We start from the raw sequence: 18764 nt of genomic DNA on the forward strand, positions 1-18764 counted from the left end.
TTATTGTAAAACTAATATTATTACTAGATCTAAATAGTATTGGTTTATTAAGATGTATTCCTTGGGTATATGCTTTTGGGAGGGATTCTACATTTGAGTCCTTGTTCATCCATTGAGGAAAGCACAAGAACAAAAGAGAAGGAGATCTCTTTTGTGCCCATATGAACCGAAATCACAATGTAAGAACATGATTTCTCCTCTATTTTATCATTTGTTTGCATGCATAAAATCCATATTTAATTTTATGACAAATGAATTTATAACATATATGAGTATGTTTATGTATATAGATCTACATTTCCTTCAGATCCAAATGGCAGGGAGTCGACCTGCTGATGAGGACTCAGCCCCCAGCTTTCCCGACGGAGACCATTTTTCAGGGGCCGGGTGACGAGGAGCTTCAGTTGCGCTTACCGGAGCCCGCGGCGGCTGAGGTGACCGATGCCGGCATGGAGTGGAGGTTGATTGTTCTGAGGGTGAGTTCCTGACTTGAACACTTTCTCCGATTATACTTTGCCTTACATTGTATTGAAGGACATTTTTGTTTTGCAGGTGACGACTGTTAGTCACCAGAACTTGTGGCGGATGGCTAACCGCTGGAGGGCGCTTGCTGGTGACCTGGCTACGAGGGAGGCTTGGCTTTCTCAGGTACGTTTTGGGTGCTGTTTTTGTGTGTTTGGTGTTGTATTTCACGTTTTTAGATCTTGAGGATCTGTTATTGTGTTTTGTAGGGCACTGCGGATCCGGCGGAGCTTGCTCGGGTCCGTACTGAGTTGGAGGCAGCCAGGTCGATGATCGCGGGTCAGGAGCTGGGGATCATCTGTCGGGACCAGGACTTGAGGCGTCTCGAGGACGAGCTGCGGAGTCGAGACGCAGAGATTGCCTCCCTCAGGGCTCAGTTGGCTGCGGCGGAGGAGGTTCGCGTTGTGATAGAGGAGGAGACGCTGGAGAGTTCTCCGGAGAGGGAGCCCGAGCAGGTGGTGGTGTCTGCGTTGGCGGCGACTCCTAGTGAGACCAGGACTGGCCCGACGGGAGACGCTGAGTAGTTATTGTAGTTTGTCCGTGTCTTGGACTCTTGTCTGTACTTATTTACATTTTGCGTGAGACGGTTTGTATATATGTGTTTTTGGATTGTGGTTTATTTTGTGATTTTTGGCTTTTTTGTGTTGTGTTTCGGAGGAGCGCTGCCGGCTATTTAATTCTCCTTTTGCTTTGCACCAGTTCCTGCATCGTTAGTGTAGAAAACAGGCAACAGATAGCACGCATACATAAACGCAAACATGTAGAAGCATTTTGAGTGAAAATTAAAATTAACCAAGATGACTTGGAGTTAAAAAATTGAAATTTGAAATGAAATTTGAAAATTCCGTGACAAATCGTCACGTTCGGAATTCAAAAGGAATTGATTTGAAAATTTGAGCAATTAACTCGTGTTGTGAATAAAATTGCATCAAAATTATTGAATTTTACTCGAAAAATTCAAAATCAAACCGTCAGGAAAGAATTTTTAGAAAAGGATTTTTGCGAGTATGTTTGATTTTTGAGGTCAAGACTCGAATTTGTGAATGCTTCAATTTTTGAGAAAAATTGATGTCGTGTTATCAATTTTCGATTTTGATTTTTGCCGGAAAATTGCGAAAAAGCGAAAAATTTTCGGAATTTCGACTGACGTGGAAACGATCCATCGCGGATCGGGGCGACTAGCCCTTCCCCCCTTAAAAAAAGAAAGAAAAATCCGTATGTTTAAAGCTGCGTCATGGAAACCGTGTCGGATTTCGTAAAACGCGAAAACAAGGAAATGTTAGTGTTAGGAAACACAAAATGTCCCGGATCATCCCGAAGAGGCGCGAGTTTCCTGGCGGGAGGCTTGAGGTGTCAGGAGAAAACACGTGTTGAAAGAGACAAGTCAACAGCGGGAATCCTGGACAAGCCTCAAAGAGGCGCGAGCAGCCTGGCGATGGAAGCCGGCTCTCCTCTTTTTCTGAAAAATGCGCTGATCATTTTGTATAAATAGGGACGTTCGTGCTTCATTGTTTCATCACTCGAAACACAAAATCATCCCTACAAAACCTTTTCTTCTTCGAACAAAATATTTCATGGATGCTTTTATGAACGCATTGCGACAATGGTGCCGGAATTTGTCGCCTCCCGAAAAGTATCAACTCGCTTGCATGGGAGTTTGTCAATTGTTGGTGCTCCGTCAAGTCAAGGTGAAACCTTCGCTTCTTGAAGCATGTTCTCGGTTTTGGGATTCGAAACACCATGTTTTCGTTTTCCCGAAAGGTGAGCTTTGTCCTCTTGCCGACGAAGTTGGAGCCATTGGTGGGTGGCCGGGTTGTGCTCCGGTGCTTCCTCCGACTCGGTTGTGCTACAAGGAGAAATTTCGTTCCATGTTGGGCTTATCAACAAGCCAAATCAACTTTCTTCTTGCTCCACATGGTGTGGATATGTTGGCTCTTATCAACATCTTTTCAAACCGATTAGATGTTATTGTCTCGGAGGTGGCTAGGAGAAGAGCTCTTGCATTTTGCCTTGTCCATGTGTACCTCTTTGTTGATGTCTTGAAGAAGGAGAGGCTAAGATGCCATGGTAGCATGATCCTTATCCATGTGATTGAGTAAATGGAGCATGGTAGAGATCCATCATGGTTGGTGCTTGGGGAGATTATCCAAGCTTTGGACAAGGAAGGCTCTTGTGGAGAAGCTCCCTCTTTTGGATCCCCAAGGATCCTCCAAGTGTGGCTATTGGAGAGGCTAAGGTATGTGGAGCCTCCGGTTAATCCTTCTTCTTACTCCTTCCGTCACCTTACTATGAGGAAGAAGTTGTACTCGGATAGATTTGCTTCCACCGAGGCTTATTGGGCCGCAAGATTGGCGGAGGAGGGTGGTCCTCATATCCGTTGGGTGGTGCCGTGGTGGCACTTGAGGTCCTTCATGGGGTTGCCCGCTTCGGGTGCTAGTCCTCGTTCTTTGATGGTGGTGGGCTTGAAGGTTGTTTCCTTCATATATCCCGAAAGGCTCATGAGGCAAATGGGGCGTCAACAAAAGGTGCCCGCTCAAGATACCCTTGTCCAAGAAAATGTTTTCCGGAACTCCGAGCTTGTGGAGTTCTTCGAAATATGGTGGGCCACTCGGCCGCTTTGGGAGGTGCCAAACCCCGCTGCCACGACATGGGTGACTCCCGCTTATGTCAAGTGGTCACGTGCTCCGTCCTTGGAAGAGAGATCCAAATTCCGTAAGGACGAGGTTGTCGATTTGAAGTATCGAGAGGTTGGCAAGGCCAACCGTGCCTTCTTTGAGGAGTATGCTGATGGAGCTACCCCCGATGTGATGAGACCACCGAAGAGGAGGAGTTCTGGCCCCAAGAATATGGTGGGTCGTGCCTTGGCTCGTCTTGGGTCGAATATGGGGTCTTGTGCTAGACCGGAGGCCGTCGCCGTCTTAGATCCGTTGAGGATCCGTTCTAAGGAGGAAATCCATGCTAGGCGAGCCAAACAAGAAGAGCAAAGGGAAGATGTAGCCCGAAGGAAAAGGCAAGGGTAGAATGGAAGAGTGAAGACCTCCATTACCCACTTTATTATTATGTATTATTGTTGTGAGTTTTTATTATGTTATACTAGCTAGTTGTTGTGTGTTTTGTGCTAGTTTTATTATGTGAAGTGTTTTAGTTGACACCTTAGCTTTGACAAGTTTTAGACTCGTCGAGCTTTTTTTGATGTTGAAATTGTAATCCCTCCCATTATTAATTAAATAAGAGGATTGCTCGTGTCGAAATATTTGAACGCTTGTTTCTTCCATCCATTTGGTGAAGGCAATTCAATTTGAATTGTCCTAAACGGTTGCACTTGGGAAAGTGGTATTTTGTGGAAAGGGGGAAAGGCTCATTTTTGTATTTTTGTGGGAAAGGGAATGGTTTTCCCTTTTCTCCTTCTTTTTGGGATGTTTTTTGTATGTGGGTAATGTTTTTTTTTATTGTGGGAATGGTTGTATCCTTCTTGTGAAAGAAAGGACTGCCTACGTATTCACCCGAAGAGGTGAAATCAAACCATGCTCGTAGTTCGAAATGTTTTGTTAATTTGAATTGGGTTTTGTGGTTGTATCTCTCATGCATAAGAGGGACTGCCTAAGTATCCACCTGAAGAGGTGAAATCAAACCATGCTCGTAGTTCGGGAGGTTGTTTTGTTTTAGTGCAAATGGACGTTGCCTTTGACGGATCAAAGGACGTTTGAAACGGGCAAGGCGCCGCAGCTTAGACTCGATAAAACATGCAATTTCAAATCAGAACAAGTTGAGGAACTTGACTTGAAAAGGGTTGAGGTCGTTGCTAGTTGTAAAACTAGGCTAGGTCGTTGGTTGCTAGGGTTCAAGGTTAGTATTTCTTGAGTTGGTCTAGGTTGGTCGGGTTTGTAAAGTCCTCCCCATCTAGGTCACTCAGTCTCACTGCGCCCCCCGAAATTATTTTCTTGACCAGGTATGGCCCGACCCAGTTGGGTTTGAATTTTCCCCTCGGATCGACGGGTAATGGTGCTCGAACTGATTTGAGGACCAAGTCGCCCTCCTAGATATTTCTGGGTTTAACCTTCTTGGTGAATGGTCGTTGTATACGTCGTTGGTATAACTGGATGTTGTGCAAGGCGTTGAGTCACCGTTCGTCTAGAAGAGCGAGTTGTTCGTACCTTCGACGGGTCCATTCCACCTCAGGGACTTGACTCTCCAGTAGGATGCGTAGAGATAGGACCTCTAACTCTACCGGTTGAACCGCCTCCATACCGTATGCTAGGTAGAAGGGTGTGGCACATGTCGGTGTTCGAATGGAGATTCGGTATCCTCAGAGTGCGAATGGGAGTTTGCTCGGCCAATCGCGGTAGTTGTCTTGCATTTTCTTTATAATTGTGACGAGAGTTTTGTTCGCTGCCTCCACCGCTCCATTGGTTTGGGGACGGTAGGGGAATGATCGATGTCGCTTGATTTTGTACTTGTCCAGCAAAGCTTGAGTTTCCGCCCGGAAGTGAGAGCCTTGATCGCTGATGATATTATGGGGTACCCCATATCGGCAGATGATGTTGTTTTGAATGAACTTGGCCACTTGTTTGGCTGTCAAGACTGCATATGACTGCGCTTCCACCCATTTGGTGAAGTAGTCGATGGCGACGAGGACGAAGCAATGCCCCTTGGTGCCTATCGGGTTGACTTTCCCGATGATGTAGATGCCCCAGGTTGAGAATGGCCAAGGTGGCGTCATGGTGTATAAAAGGGATGGTGGTACGTGTGGTATGTTGGCGAAGATTTGGCAATTGTGGCAATGTTTGACGTAGTTATGGCAATCGGCTTCCATGGTGGTCCAGTAGTAACCTAGCCGCATGATTTTCCGTGTAAGCATCATTGCACTCATGTGAGGGCCACATTCTCCGTCGTGAACCTCTCCCATGACTTTTTTGGCTTTGTGATGGTCAATACAAAGGAGAAGAATTCCTTGGGGTGTTCTTTTGTAGAGTTTGTTTTGGTTTATCACGAATTATGATGCAAGTAAATGGATGGCTCTTTGTCCTCTTTGATCAGAGTTGGGAGGAAATTCATTTTTGGTTTTGCAATTGAGGATGGCTTGGTACCAAGGTTCATCATGGCTTTCCTCGTCGTCGATAATGGCACAATTGTGAGCTGGCTCGACACATAGGGGCATTGACGTTATGTCGTCAGGTATGTTGACGAGCGCGGCAAATTTTGCCAAGGCATCAGCAAATTGATTTTCCTCTCGTGGAAAGTGGAAGTAGTCGACTTGGTCGAAGAATTCGGCCTCTTGACTGATCTTCACTTGGTAGGGAGCTAAGATGTCAGATCGGATTTTCTATGATCCGGACACCTGATTGATGATGAGCGAGGAATTACCGTGGACCCTCAATCTCTTGATGCCAAGTGGGATGGCTGCTTGTAGGCCGATGAGACATGCTTCATATTCAGCGGCATTGTTGGTGACGACGAAGTCTAGCTTGACCGAGATCGGAACATGTTCTCCCTCTGGTGATATTAGAAGGATTCCTACCCCGGAGTCAGCACAAAGGATGTCTTCGTCAGGAAGTGACCATGTGTCGGTCGTTAGATCCTCGTTAACGGGATTTTCTGCTATGAAGTCGGCAACTGCTCTTCCCTTGATAACCTTGAGGGGTACGAACTTGAGATCAAACTCGGATAGCATCAGTGTCCATCTAGACATCCTTCCGTTTAGTATGGGTTTTTCGAAGATGTATTTAATCGGGTCCATCTTAGAGTAGATGTGGACCGTGTAGCTGAGCATGTAATGCTGCAGCTTCTTTGTTGACCATACTAGGGCAAGGCATGTCTTTTCCAGTTGGGTATACCTCGTCTCGTACTCAATGAACTTTTTGCTGATGTAGTAGATGGCTCGCTCTTCGTTGCTAACTGTTTGTGCGAGCATTGCTCCCATGGCTGTGTTGGTAACATTCAGGTATAGGGATAGAGGAATCCCCGGTTGAGGTGGCATGAGGACATGAGGTTTGGATAGGATTTCCTTTATCTTGTCGAAGGCTTTCTGACAGTCGTCCCAATCGGTGTGATCGGAGGCACGAAGCTTCTTGAATATCGGTTCACAAATCATAGTGAGCTTGGCAATCGACCGGTTGATGTATTGGACCTGACCGAGAAATCCCCGAATCTCCATCCCGTTCCTAGGCCGAGGCATTTGTTGAAGGGCTTTGATTTTGGTTGGATCAATCTCAATTCATCTCTTGCTGACGACATGTCCCAAGAGTTTTCCGGAGGTGACCCCGAATGCACACTTCTGAGGATTTAGTCTCATGTTATATTTCCGCAGACGAGCGAAGGATTTCCGGAGGGCGCTGATGTGGCCATCCCGTTCTTTTGATTTGACAATCATGTCATCGACACATACCTCTACCTCCTTGTGCATCATATCATGTAGGAGAGTGGTAGCGGTTCTCTGGTAGGTTGCTATGGCGTTGATGAGGCCGAAGGGCATGACCGTGTAGCAATATGTACCCCACTGTGTAGTGAACGCAGTCTTGTGCGTGTCATATTCAGCCATTTTAATCTGGTTGTACCCAGTATACCCGTCCATAAAGGATAGGAGAGCATGCTCGGCAATGTTGTCCACCATAATGTCAACATGGGGCAAGGGGAAGTCGTCCTTTGGACTGGCCTTGTTCAGATCCCTCATGTCGACGCAAACCCGAATTCTTCCGTCTTTCTTTGGTACCGGCACAATGTTTGCCACCCAATCCGAGTATTCAGACACTTTGATGAACCCAGCCTTGAACTGTTTGTCCACTTCTTCTTTGATTTTTAGGGCCCATTCAGGACGCATCCGGCGTAGCTTCTGTTTCACAGGTTTAGCCCCAGGTTTAATGGGTATCCTGTGCTCTGCAATTTCCCTGTCAATCCCAGGCATGTCTCTGTAAGACCAGGCGAACACGTCCCTGTATTCGTGGAAGAGGTCAATGAACTGTTGTCTTCCGAGGGGTCCAGGGTTGTCCCTATCCTAAGTTCTTGAGGTGTATTGTCGGTTCCTACGTTAATAGGTTCGGTCTCCTCAATGATGGGGGTTCTGGTTTCCCGTTTTTCAAGTTCTTTGGCTAAGTGAGGTGGGTAGTCACTCAAGTCAAATTCCTCATAGTCATTCAGAATTGCATTGCAGTTAACTTGAGACGAGTCATAAGCAAACTTAGTGTTCATTAAGTTGACACGAGCGAAAAGCTCGGAAAGGACAGACATCTCGTGATCAGTCAGAGGCGACATAACAGAGGAAGTGGCCCCTGGAACAGGCTCCAGGTTGTCACCTTTCATGGGAGTGGGGGTGACCCTAATAGACTCAGCCTCTGAATCAGCCACGACTTTGTGATAAAACAGTGGGAAGGGGAACTTGACTGGGACATTAGGAGTGTTAGAAGCTACGACAGACTCTGACTCCAACTCAGACTCGGACTCATATCCTTCTTCACTTCCCTCCTTGAACATAGGGCCTTCTCCAGTTGTTATCTTGAGAATGCGGCCTTGGCGATCGGTCCACTTGACAGTCTTCCTCCAACCTTGGGTAGCTTTCTCCGGGTCAGTATCGGAGATCAAGGCGGTTGGATCAAATTGATTGTCTTTCAGGGCGATGTTGATGATGTCCTCATAGTCGAGGTGTTTGACGTTATCTACCCCAAAGAGGAGTGTGACAGCTTGTCCGTCAAGGCATGGTGACGGCTTGGACTCAGTTGATGCAGCTTCGATGTTATCGGGGATAAAGTAGCAGTCCTCGAAGACTTCCACTTCCGGTTACCTAGCCTTCACCACAGAGTCATAGATTGGTTCCGGAAAACCGTGGTAGAGCTCGGACTTTCCCTCGGGGACAAAGTATCCGTTGAGAGTCAGGTGGTAGGGACGGAGGATAACCCCGTGCTTCTTGCGTTTTCGGATTAGGAGGTTCCTCTCCTGGATATCTTCGTCGGTAGGTTCGTACCCCAGTCCAAAGGGAATGTTGGGGACCTTAGCCTGTTTCAAGGGGGGCAATGGGTCCTTTAGTGGATTGAGCGGCAAACCCGGTAATTAACCCTGACGCATCATGATACAGTTGACCGTGAGGTTAGTGAACGGGTCACAATCAGAGGGCGCAAATTCATCAGTTATGGCGTTCACGGCTTGGAAACCCCACATTTCATTGTCGTCCTCCTCAATGGATTGGGAGGCTATCCCCCTTCTCATAACTGCTTTGATTGGGGAATCGGGAATCGTGATCGTTTTCCCGTTAGAGGGCACCGTGATCTTCTGGTGGAGAGTTGAAGTGACCGCCTTGACGGCATGAATTCAGGGACGCCCCAGGAGCATGTTGAAGGACGCGTCGATGTCGACTACTTGAAAACTAGTTTGTCTTTCTAGTGGTCCGGTTGCGATGGTCAGAGTGACAAGCCCAGAGACCTTGCAACGAGTGCCGTCGTAGGCGTGTACTCCTTGATTCATTGGGATCAAATCAGATTCCTTGATACCCAGCCTGTGGGCAGTTTTGAGAGGAATGATATTCACGGCGAAACCGTCATCCACGAGGACCATGGGTATATTTTTCTGGAGGCATTGTACGGTGATGTACAGGGCCAGGTTATGATTGGCTCCGAACGGAGGGATGTCCTCGTCGGAGAAGACGACCGGGTTGTTTAGATCAGGGGCGTCTCTCGTCATGTGCGCCACTATTTCTTCTGGGGAAGAGGTGGAGGGCACGGTTAATTTTCCCAAGGCCTGCAGCAAGGCCTGTCGATGCTCAAAAGACGTTGCGATCAGTTGCCAAATTGAGATTTCGGCTTTTGCTTTCTGGAGCTGTTTCAAGATTGAGTTCTCGAGGGCCTTTGGTTCAGTGTCCACCTCTGGGACGATCTGGTCATTCGTTGTTGGAACGACCGTTGGATTATTCGGATTTTGATAGGGACGTCCGGACCGGGTGAGATGTCCGATTTCTTTCGCCCGCTTCTCCTTCCCTGGGAGGATATAGACATCCTCAACATCATCTCTCCATATGCCGTTAATTTCGGAGTCTCGAGGATACCTTGGAGGGGTATTCCTCGGTGGGTAGTTCTTGTGGGGAATATTTTTGTGAGGGCGATTTTTATGGGGGTAGTTATTTTGAGGGTGATTTTCGTGAGGTCTATGCCAGAATGGTCGCGGGAGCAATCCATCCTGGGATGGGTAGTTTTGAATGCTTGGGGAATTCTCCCTTGGGCGCGGTGTTGGGGGATTGAAGATGAGTCGACGGTAGGCGTCGTCGAGTCAGGTGATTCTTTCAGAGAGACTGGCTATGGCCTCTTAAACTCGCTGAAACATAGTGAGCATAGTGGCAGCACTAAACACAAACACTCCGTCTGAAGGATCCTTTTCCAAAGCATTCACCTCGTCGTAAATTGGCAGGATGAGGTGAGAGGGGTCTAGGGTCGGCTCATCATCAGAAATGGGGTGAATTCCCAAAGGATTCGTCTTGTTGTTCGGTTTAGTTGGTGGGGGTAGAGGCAAATCTCCCTTCTCAATCATGTCTTGAATGAGGTGCTTGAGTTTGAAGCAATTTTCGGTATCATGCCCTTTCCCTCGGTGATACTAGCAGTAGGCGTTGGGGTTCCAAAATCGGGACTTCTTGGCATCGGTCGGATCCGGGGTGGGTCCAATCGGTTGTAACTTCCCTTGGTCCATGAGCCTTTTCAGGGCACTTGCATAAGTCGACCCTATGTTGGTGAACACTCTCTGAGGGTGCTCAGTTTTCTTAGCAGATGGTTCGACGAGGTTAACCTCATCAATCTTGTTTGTCTGACAGTAAGGGCGAGATTCGGTTGAGGTGGATCCCTGGTAACCTCTGCTAGTGGTCTTGGCTAAGACACCCTTTCGGAGGTCGTCCTCGATACGCGTCCCCAGAATATGCAGATCTTGAAAAGTCTTGATATTTTGATACCTCAGCAGGTTGGCATAAACCGGGCGGAGATTGTTGACAAATTTTTCCACCAGATTTGATTCACTCGGCTTACTGACCAATTGAGTACTCACCCTTCTCCAACGGGTCAGGAACTCAGTGAACCCTTCCTTGTCGTTTTGGGTTAACACTTCGAGAGTACGGGTGTTGGCCTGGATCTCGACATTGTCGGCATACTGTTTGGCAAACTCAACTGCGATCTCATCCCAAGTAGTAAGCTTTTTCGGGTCCAAGTAGTAGTACCATTGGCGAGGAATCGGCTCCAAAGAGGATGGGAAGATCTGGGTAAAAAGCTCTTGTTTGACCCCTTTAATGGCCATGTAGTCCTTGAAAGCACGGATATGGTTGATTGGGTCCTCCACTCCCTTGAACTTAGGCACATCGGTCAGAGTGAAGTTGTCAGGTAACTGGTCCCCAACAGGTTCGAACCTTTGGTTGTTCTCAAGATGGATATTGTTACCCCGGGCTACGAGTTGTTCTTCCAAGAGTTTAAGTCTCTTCTCAGTTTCAGTCAGAGGTAGGGTATTATGCTCCCCAGTTTCCTTGTTCTCCAGGGCGTCGATACGGGTCTCGACGCGATCCAGGGTGACCTTAAGAGCGGTAAGCGGTGGCTAGCCGATCGATTGACATCTCTGTTGTTATCATTGTTGTTGCTGGATGAAGCTGAAGACGGGGTCATGGCTCTGAGGCAGAAAAATGGCTCACATTACAACTCAATCTGACACGGTTCCAAGACTGAACGCAGACAACACAAAGGACGAGACAAAGATCAGACTTGACAGGACGGGACGATCGTGTATGGTCCCTCGGTGCTGACTCGATTTATGACGTGAAGGTATTTGACCGAACCTTTGACACGAGTCCAACATGACGGCATGACGCCATTGGACGGGTCTTGTGGTGAGACGACTCATAAGTAAAGACCCATAAGTACCTTTGCTTTGACTCGATAGACACGAGGCGGAATTGGAATGGTGGACTGAAATTTTCGAAAATAGAAATTTTCAAAAAGATTCATTTGTCGCTTTAACAGGCGGCTTCCGAAGATAGAGATCTCCGCAAGTCAATCAGTTGAAAGGGTTGTCTTAAGTTTATTTGCAAAAGACGGTTTGAGTTTGAGTCGGCTCGGAAAACAGTGCATCGTTTCCCAAGACGGTTTTTAAATTCAAAATTGTAGGTTTTGAAAATCAGGTTTGAAAGGTTTGAGGAGGTCTCGGGGACGGTGCATGGTCCTCGGGAACCCAAAAGTGTCTCGAGAAAAGGGCGTGTGCTTTTCTCGGGTTTTCAAAGAGCCATTGTCGACGCGAAACGGGTAAAAATCTGTGTCCAGACGCGGCGATTATAACGGCGTAAAAAGGTAATTTGAAATGGTTATACAAAACCGAGTTTGAAAATCGTCATTACGACGGCCTAGAAAGGCTTGTTGAAATGGTTATAGAAAACCGAGTTTGAAAATCGTCATTACGACGGCCTAGAAAGGCGTGTTGAAATGGTTATATAAAACCGGGTTTGAAAATCGTCATTACGACGGCCTAGAAAGGCGTGTTGAAATGGTTATACAAAACCGGGTTTGAAAATCGTCATTACGACGGCCCAGAAAGGCGTGCACCGGTCGGCGAAAGACCGAGGTTTTGAAATGGCCATTATAACGGCGCAAAAAGGGTGTTTTTGAAAGTTTGAAAATGACACGGAAGGACTTATGATCAGATAGCACATAAGCACTCACAGTTTCATTATATTATGCATTATGCTGACACGGGTTTTGGCTTAAAAGGGTGGGTTACACACCAAGCAATCAAACCCCGATTTGCGAGAGGGATACCAATCCAAACAAAAAGTGTAAGGAGGGTGCCCTAGCCTCGTGCTCGAAAGTGATGAAAGCTCTTTGACGAAACAGAAATATGTAACGTCAATGGTATGTTTGACTCAATCGGAATTCGAAACGCGGGGATGATAAAACTCACGCCGACGAAACGAGCCAATTGGTCGAAAAGGGTTAGGTTGTGAGCCCGGACAAGGAACCCGGTAATATCAATTAATGCATTCCAACAAAGACCTCGTTCGAGTCTCACCATCTAGGGATCACAAAGACGTAAGTGTCCTAGTTCTCCCCAGCGGAGTCGCCAATCTGTGGACATAGCCATCTACACGCCAGGCCAATCTGCGGACGTATAGCGGTCTTTTTGAAAGCCACGCTCGGCGGCGTAAAAATGCTTTCGACCGGATCATTTTAGATCGGTCGATTTCGTCTCGGTAAGGGTCTCGAAACGATTAGAGATGTTCGGAGTCGCCACCAGGCATTTGTGGGATGCCTGGAACCCGTTCGAATTCCACTTTATACCTCGGTCAAATCGAAGCACAAAGCAGCGTTTGACATAGGTACTAAAGATAAGGAAATCGTCCCTCTTTAGCATCCTATCTCTAGAATGACTCTCGTACGTCCTGGATAAGGTCGTCCACTATCCAAAGTTTCTGAGTAAGAGGTGAAGGTACGTATTGGGAAACCCTTTAATCAGACACCCAATCCCGCCCGCGTTTAGCGGCCTCTACTGATCGATCTTGGTTGGTTAAATGCAAAAGTTGATAAAACGGTTTTAATGCATGAATGCGCCTCCAATAATTTAAACGTAACATGTGAGAGCTTTCTAAGTCGATTAATTTAATCCAAGTATCAAGTATAAGATGTCGAGTTGGATTAATGGTTGATTTGCATGCAAGACGGAAATTAAACATCCATTTACCGCATTAGGTTTAGGGTGCATAACGTGATCCATTTGTCTTAGTAAGGCATTTTCCAAGTATGGTTTTGGATATTAAAATAGTCATCTGATCCTTCCTATATCCGGGTTTACCGGAGTCGGGATCGTCCTAGACTAATGCAGGAAGGGAACAAGCCCTGTACCAGGCGGCTATATGAGGCGCGAGCCAGCCGGCGGTGTAAGGGGCCTCCCTTTGGTTTTGAAAATGAGAAATGGAGAGCTTGTTTAGGCGCGGGTTAGCCCACGGTTTATGTGCCCTTTTCTGACCTTTTAGAAAACGTTACAAAACGTGTTTAAAATGGGTATTTGAACCCGGTTTGATTTGAAAGGGTCGTTTAGACCGCATTTGTTGATTTGAAGAACTAGACTCGAATAATCATCATTATTTTGATAATATTCGGTGTCGGGTTCGATTTGACAAACTTGACATGAATAGTTTTGAAAATGATTATGGACTAATTGTTTTAAGTCCATTTGAATGTTATTAGTCGATACTCATCATCGTACCCGGGTTAATATCCGGCATGGTATGTAGAACCAAGGATGACTTTGTGTTGGTGACTAATATGTTTGTTTTAAAATGTAAAGAAATGAAATTAAAGGCTTTAAAATACCTTCTAAATGTCATTAACCAAATATTATCACCGAAACACGGATTTAACCGTCATGGTATGAGGAACCTAGGGTGACAAATGCTTTATGGTTAAAACATGTGAAATAAAATAAAAAGGGTTCGAAAATACATGAAATGGTGAAAACCGATTACAAATATGAAAAATGGATTAAGGGAAATGACGAGAACAAACACGGTTGATCTCTGGTCTGAATACCCCATTTAGCCGCGGGCTAGTTGGCGAACTAAGGGGCTTCTGTCACAGACCAAAAATCAGTTTTGGCTCGTTTATTCCATGTTTCAGTTCATGTTATGCATGTTTTACCATGTTATAGTCATGAAACAAATGAAAACACAATAAAAGAGGATTTTTACACCCTCATACTTACATGTTTGGTTATGGCGAGTGACCGACGTAAGTGTAATAACTCGTTTGATAGGAAAAAACTCGGTTTAAAACCGTTTTGATAAGTAAAAAGAGTGTTTTAAGTGTTTAGTGATGGTGTAGTGGTCGAAATGGTCGGTCAAGTGGTTTAATGCATGATGACGGTACCAAACAATGTGTAAGCCTCGTGTTTACGATCGGTAGGTCGTAAATACGCGTCGGGTTGTGACTTTAGAAGTCGAGTCGAGAATTTTAAGGGAGAAAAGAGGGGGCGGACACTCGCGTAAGTCTTAAATGGGTGGCATTTGAGGGGTATTTATAGGGAAATGAGTGGTTGTCTGATTTTTGAGCGACGTGGCACCTGGGCTGCTCAAAGAGGCGCGAGCCACGTCGCGGTTCTTCGAGTTGTGTTGTCACTTTCACAACAAACGCAATCATGATTTGTTCTATCCTAGGTTTTGTAGTCACATATTTGGTACTTGACCATTCATGATTCCGGGAAAACTTAAGGTAGAAGGTTTGAAATGTTTTTTTTTGGTGGTTGACTCGGTTTGACTCGTTGTTGGAGTCGAGATTTTGAATTTTTGAGTCTGTTTTTGGTCCGGTGTCGGTTTTGACTCTAGTTAGTGTCATTGCGACCCTGTCGTCGTGCATTAAACACTCCAGGTATTTTTGAAATGTTTTGAAATGTTTTATTTTCGAAATCGTTTTAAGTATTCCGACGTAAAGTTGTACACAAACTGTCGATCAAACGCCGCGATTCCAAAACATGTTGTAGTCCGATAATCATCGGGTGTTTGTTATAGCCTCAACAGATACTGGGTATCTACACTACATTGTATAATTTCTGGGCCACTGTCTTTATTATTCCCAAAGGGGTTCTGAGGAGAATTGATTCCATTTGTAGGAATTACCTTTGGGATGGAGGTACTGAGTTCATGAGACTTCCCATGGTAAGTTGGGAGAAAGTCTGTGTGCCAAAGAGTGAAGGAGGCTTGATTCCATTTACACCAAACTAGACAATCTTTGGGTTAAATGGGTCAATTATCTATACATAAGAGGAGCTTCATGGGATACTTATACTCTAACTTATGATGCTACTTGGAGCTGGAAGACTATTTGTAGGGTGAAGGATAAATTGCAGTCTGCATACTATGCTGGGCAGTGGCTTCCTCATCCTGCTGGTTATTCTATCTCTAGTGGTTATAATTGGTGCAGATTAACTCAGCCACTGGTGACTTGGGAGAAGTGTGTGTGGAACCCCTGGTGTATCCCCAAGCATAATTTTATTAACTGGTTGATGGCAAGGCATGCTCTTATGCTGAAAGATGGACTCTATAGCCTGGGGATCTATGCTGATGATAAGTGTTTCTTATGTGCATCTGTTGCTGAATCACATGTTCATTTACTACACCAATGCTCCTATACAGTTTTGGTGTTATTAAGGTTGAGACAGTTTCTGAATATTACTCTACCTGTTATGGATACTTTGGCTTGGATAAAAGCAAAACCTTGGTCCAAAATAAAGAACAAAGTGATAAATGCTTGGATCCAGGCTGTGTATTACAATGTTTGGTTGCAACGTAACAAGGTGAGGACTGAGGGGGTGCTACTTCACCCACACAAGCTCATAAAAGACATTAATGCCCTGATGAGAATTCGTTCTAAAATTTGGCTAAGAAGTGTAAAAAAGGACTGTGATAAGCAATGGATTCTTAAAACTCTTATGTAAATCGTAGGATTAGTCCATTGAGAAATTGTACCATGTTGTTGGTAGTTTGTAATAGTTTGTTTGATCGTAATGAGAAGCTTACCTATTACCAAAAAAAAAAAAAAAAAACCTTTGCATTTAACCAACCAAGATTGATCAGTAGAGGCCTCTACCGCAGGCGAGATTAGGTGTCCGATTAAAGGGCTTCCCAATATGTACCTTCGCCTCTTACTTAGAAACTTTGGATAGTGGACGACCTTATCTAGGGCGAATGAGAGTCATTCTAGAGATAGGATTCTAAAGAGGCACGACTCCTTATCTTTAGTACCTATGTCAAACACCGCTTTTTGCCTTGGTTGACCTAGGTATAAAGTGGATTCGAACGGGTTTCAAGCATCCCACAATGCTTAGTGGCGACTCCGAACATCTCTTGCATCGTTTCGAGACTCTTGCCGAGACAAAACCGACCGATCTAAAACGATCCGGTCGAAGGCATTTTTACGCCACCGAGCGTGGCTTTCAAAGACCGCTATACATCCACAGATTGGCTTAGCGTGTAGGTGGGCCCATGTCCACAATTTACTCTTAAGAATACAAGTATGTTATGTTGATGATACTAAGGTTGAAAACAAGAAAATGCCAGAACAGAAGAGCGAGGTGGCATGCGTTTCAAGGCCATCTAGGGCCGTGTATTTACGTGTGTAGATACCTCATTTCTGCACCTCCCGCAAGCCACCCGGTGATGATTGGGCCGCATGTTTGGTACACGGAACGATTTATGACAATTCGTAAGTTTATCATCAAGTGATAGCTCAAATACTTGTGTCTACCCCTTGGTCGTCATGTACGCGCCATTACGGTCATTTTGACAGTAATTAGAGTACATTTAGAGTTCGGGTCAAAACCGTCTTCATTTTCTAATAACCGTTTAAAATGTCTAGTCAGAATATTCTGGAATGTTCCGGATATTTCTATTTCATATTTTCAATATTTTAATCTTTTGGTAAATTATATCCCGAAATTATATTTTATATAATAAGAAAATTAAGATCAACCGCAATTCCATAATAGAAACGCGGAAAATCTTTCTTCCACAGAAGGAAACCCTTGGGGAAAAGACGCAGCAGGTGCTGCGCCTCTTCCAAGAGACGCAGTGGTTGTTGCGCCCCTTCCCCAGCTCCTTTCTGTGTATTTTAAGATCTTTTCAAGATTTACTTCCAAATTTTTACCGAAACCCTAATTCCTTCGTGTCCGCCCTAAGAGATGTTCATTTTTGCTTCGTCTTTGTTTGTTCTTATTTCATTCGTATGATAATCTTAGCATATAATTTATTAGTAATTTATCACCTTTTTATTCCCGACTGAAATCCCAAGTAATTCATATTTGCGTGTTTTCGTCATTAAATCAATCCTGGTTTTAGAGATTCGATTCATCCATATCAAGTCTCTGAAATTCATCTTTTGTATATTTTCATCTGTTGATTATCATCATCACCATAATCAGTAATTTAGTAACCTAATTAACCTATCTTTTGTTTAATTTGTCTGTTTATTTTATCTCATGTTTTATTGTTTTTATCCCCAATTTGCATGTAAATAATATGTTAAACCACTTCTATCTGAGTCAAATATCAATAATCGATCCCTGAATTATCAATGAACATTAACGATATGCAATTCCGGCTTCACAACCAGAATTCACCTCGGGAACCGACGCAGTGAGCATTGCTCCTCTTCCAAAGGACGCGGCTCTGCTGCGCCTGTTCCGGGTTGAATTCTGCCCCTGAACTTCCGTTGTTTCTTTGACCTAATTTATTAGCTTACATATTAATTAACTATTAATCGTATTATCACCATTAATCTGTTCGTTAATATATTTTCTCTTGTTTTTCTCAAATTATCCATTTTAAATGTATTTTCAACGTAAATCAATCAAACCATTGTAATTATTGTAATTTCAATTGTTTTTTTTTTATCGTATTCTTTATTATTTATTGTTTGTATGCCTTCACGTGCAATTAACCTAAATTTCTACCTCGACATTAATGCATGTTAAACTACGTGTTCACCGACTTAGTTAATTCTCACATGCTAGGATTAAAACGTTGGATGTTGCATTGCATGCATATAACCGACAACATATCAAATATAGACGATTTCCCTAATCATTAGTAGAGGCCTCTATCGAGGCGAGCGGGATTAGGTGTTCTGATACGTGCATTTGGTATAGTCTTTTTAGCCTATTTTAGCACAAATTTCCATGTACTTTTGTACTGTTTATATCGCATTATGCCCCGAATTGGCTACTTTGGTTCGTTTTGTCCATTTTGTTGAAATGAACGCATAAGTAGTAGAATCATACCATTTTCGTCCCTTTTTGCATGCATTTTGAGGAGACGGTATTGTTCAGAGTAAGATCTTGCATTGGGATGCGTGAAGGAACGGTCTACGGAGCAGTCGGTCACGAGTTTGAGCTGTTTTGGAGGAAGAACACTCGATCGAGCTATTTTTTCACTCGATCGAGTGGTTTCTATGGCATTGGTTGGTCGATCGAGTAGTATTATACTCGATCAAGAAGAGCTGGAGTTAGGGGTTACTCGATCGAGTAACAATTTTGGTCGATCGAGTAGATTACTTGGATAGTTGCTCAATCGAGTTGTTTCAGACTACTCGGTCGAGTGGTTTTGGCTGTCATGGGCTTTAATTAGTCCGTGAGCTTGTTTTAGTTTTGGACTTAGTTTATTTTCTATTTAAACGCAACATAACTAGGTCATTAGCATCTATTCTATTCATTATTCAGTTTTCATCTATCATTTTCAACATTACGTTGCTTTCTTT

The sequence above is a fragment of the Silene latifolia genome, chromosome 2 (assembly GCF_048544455.1).
Source record: "Silene latifolia isolate original U9 population chromosome 2, ASM4854445v1, whole genome shotgun sequence".
In the NCBI taxonomy this organism is placed as follows: Eukaryota; Viridiplantae; Streptophyta; class Magnoliopsida; order Caryophyllales; family Caryophyllaceae; genus Silene; species Silene latifolia.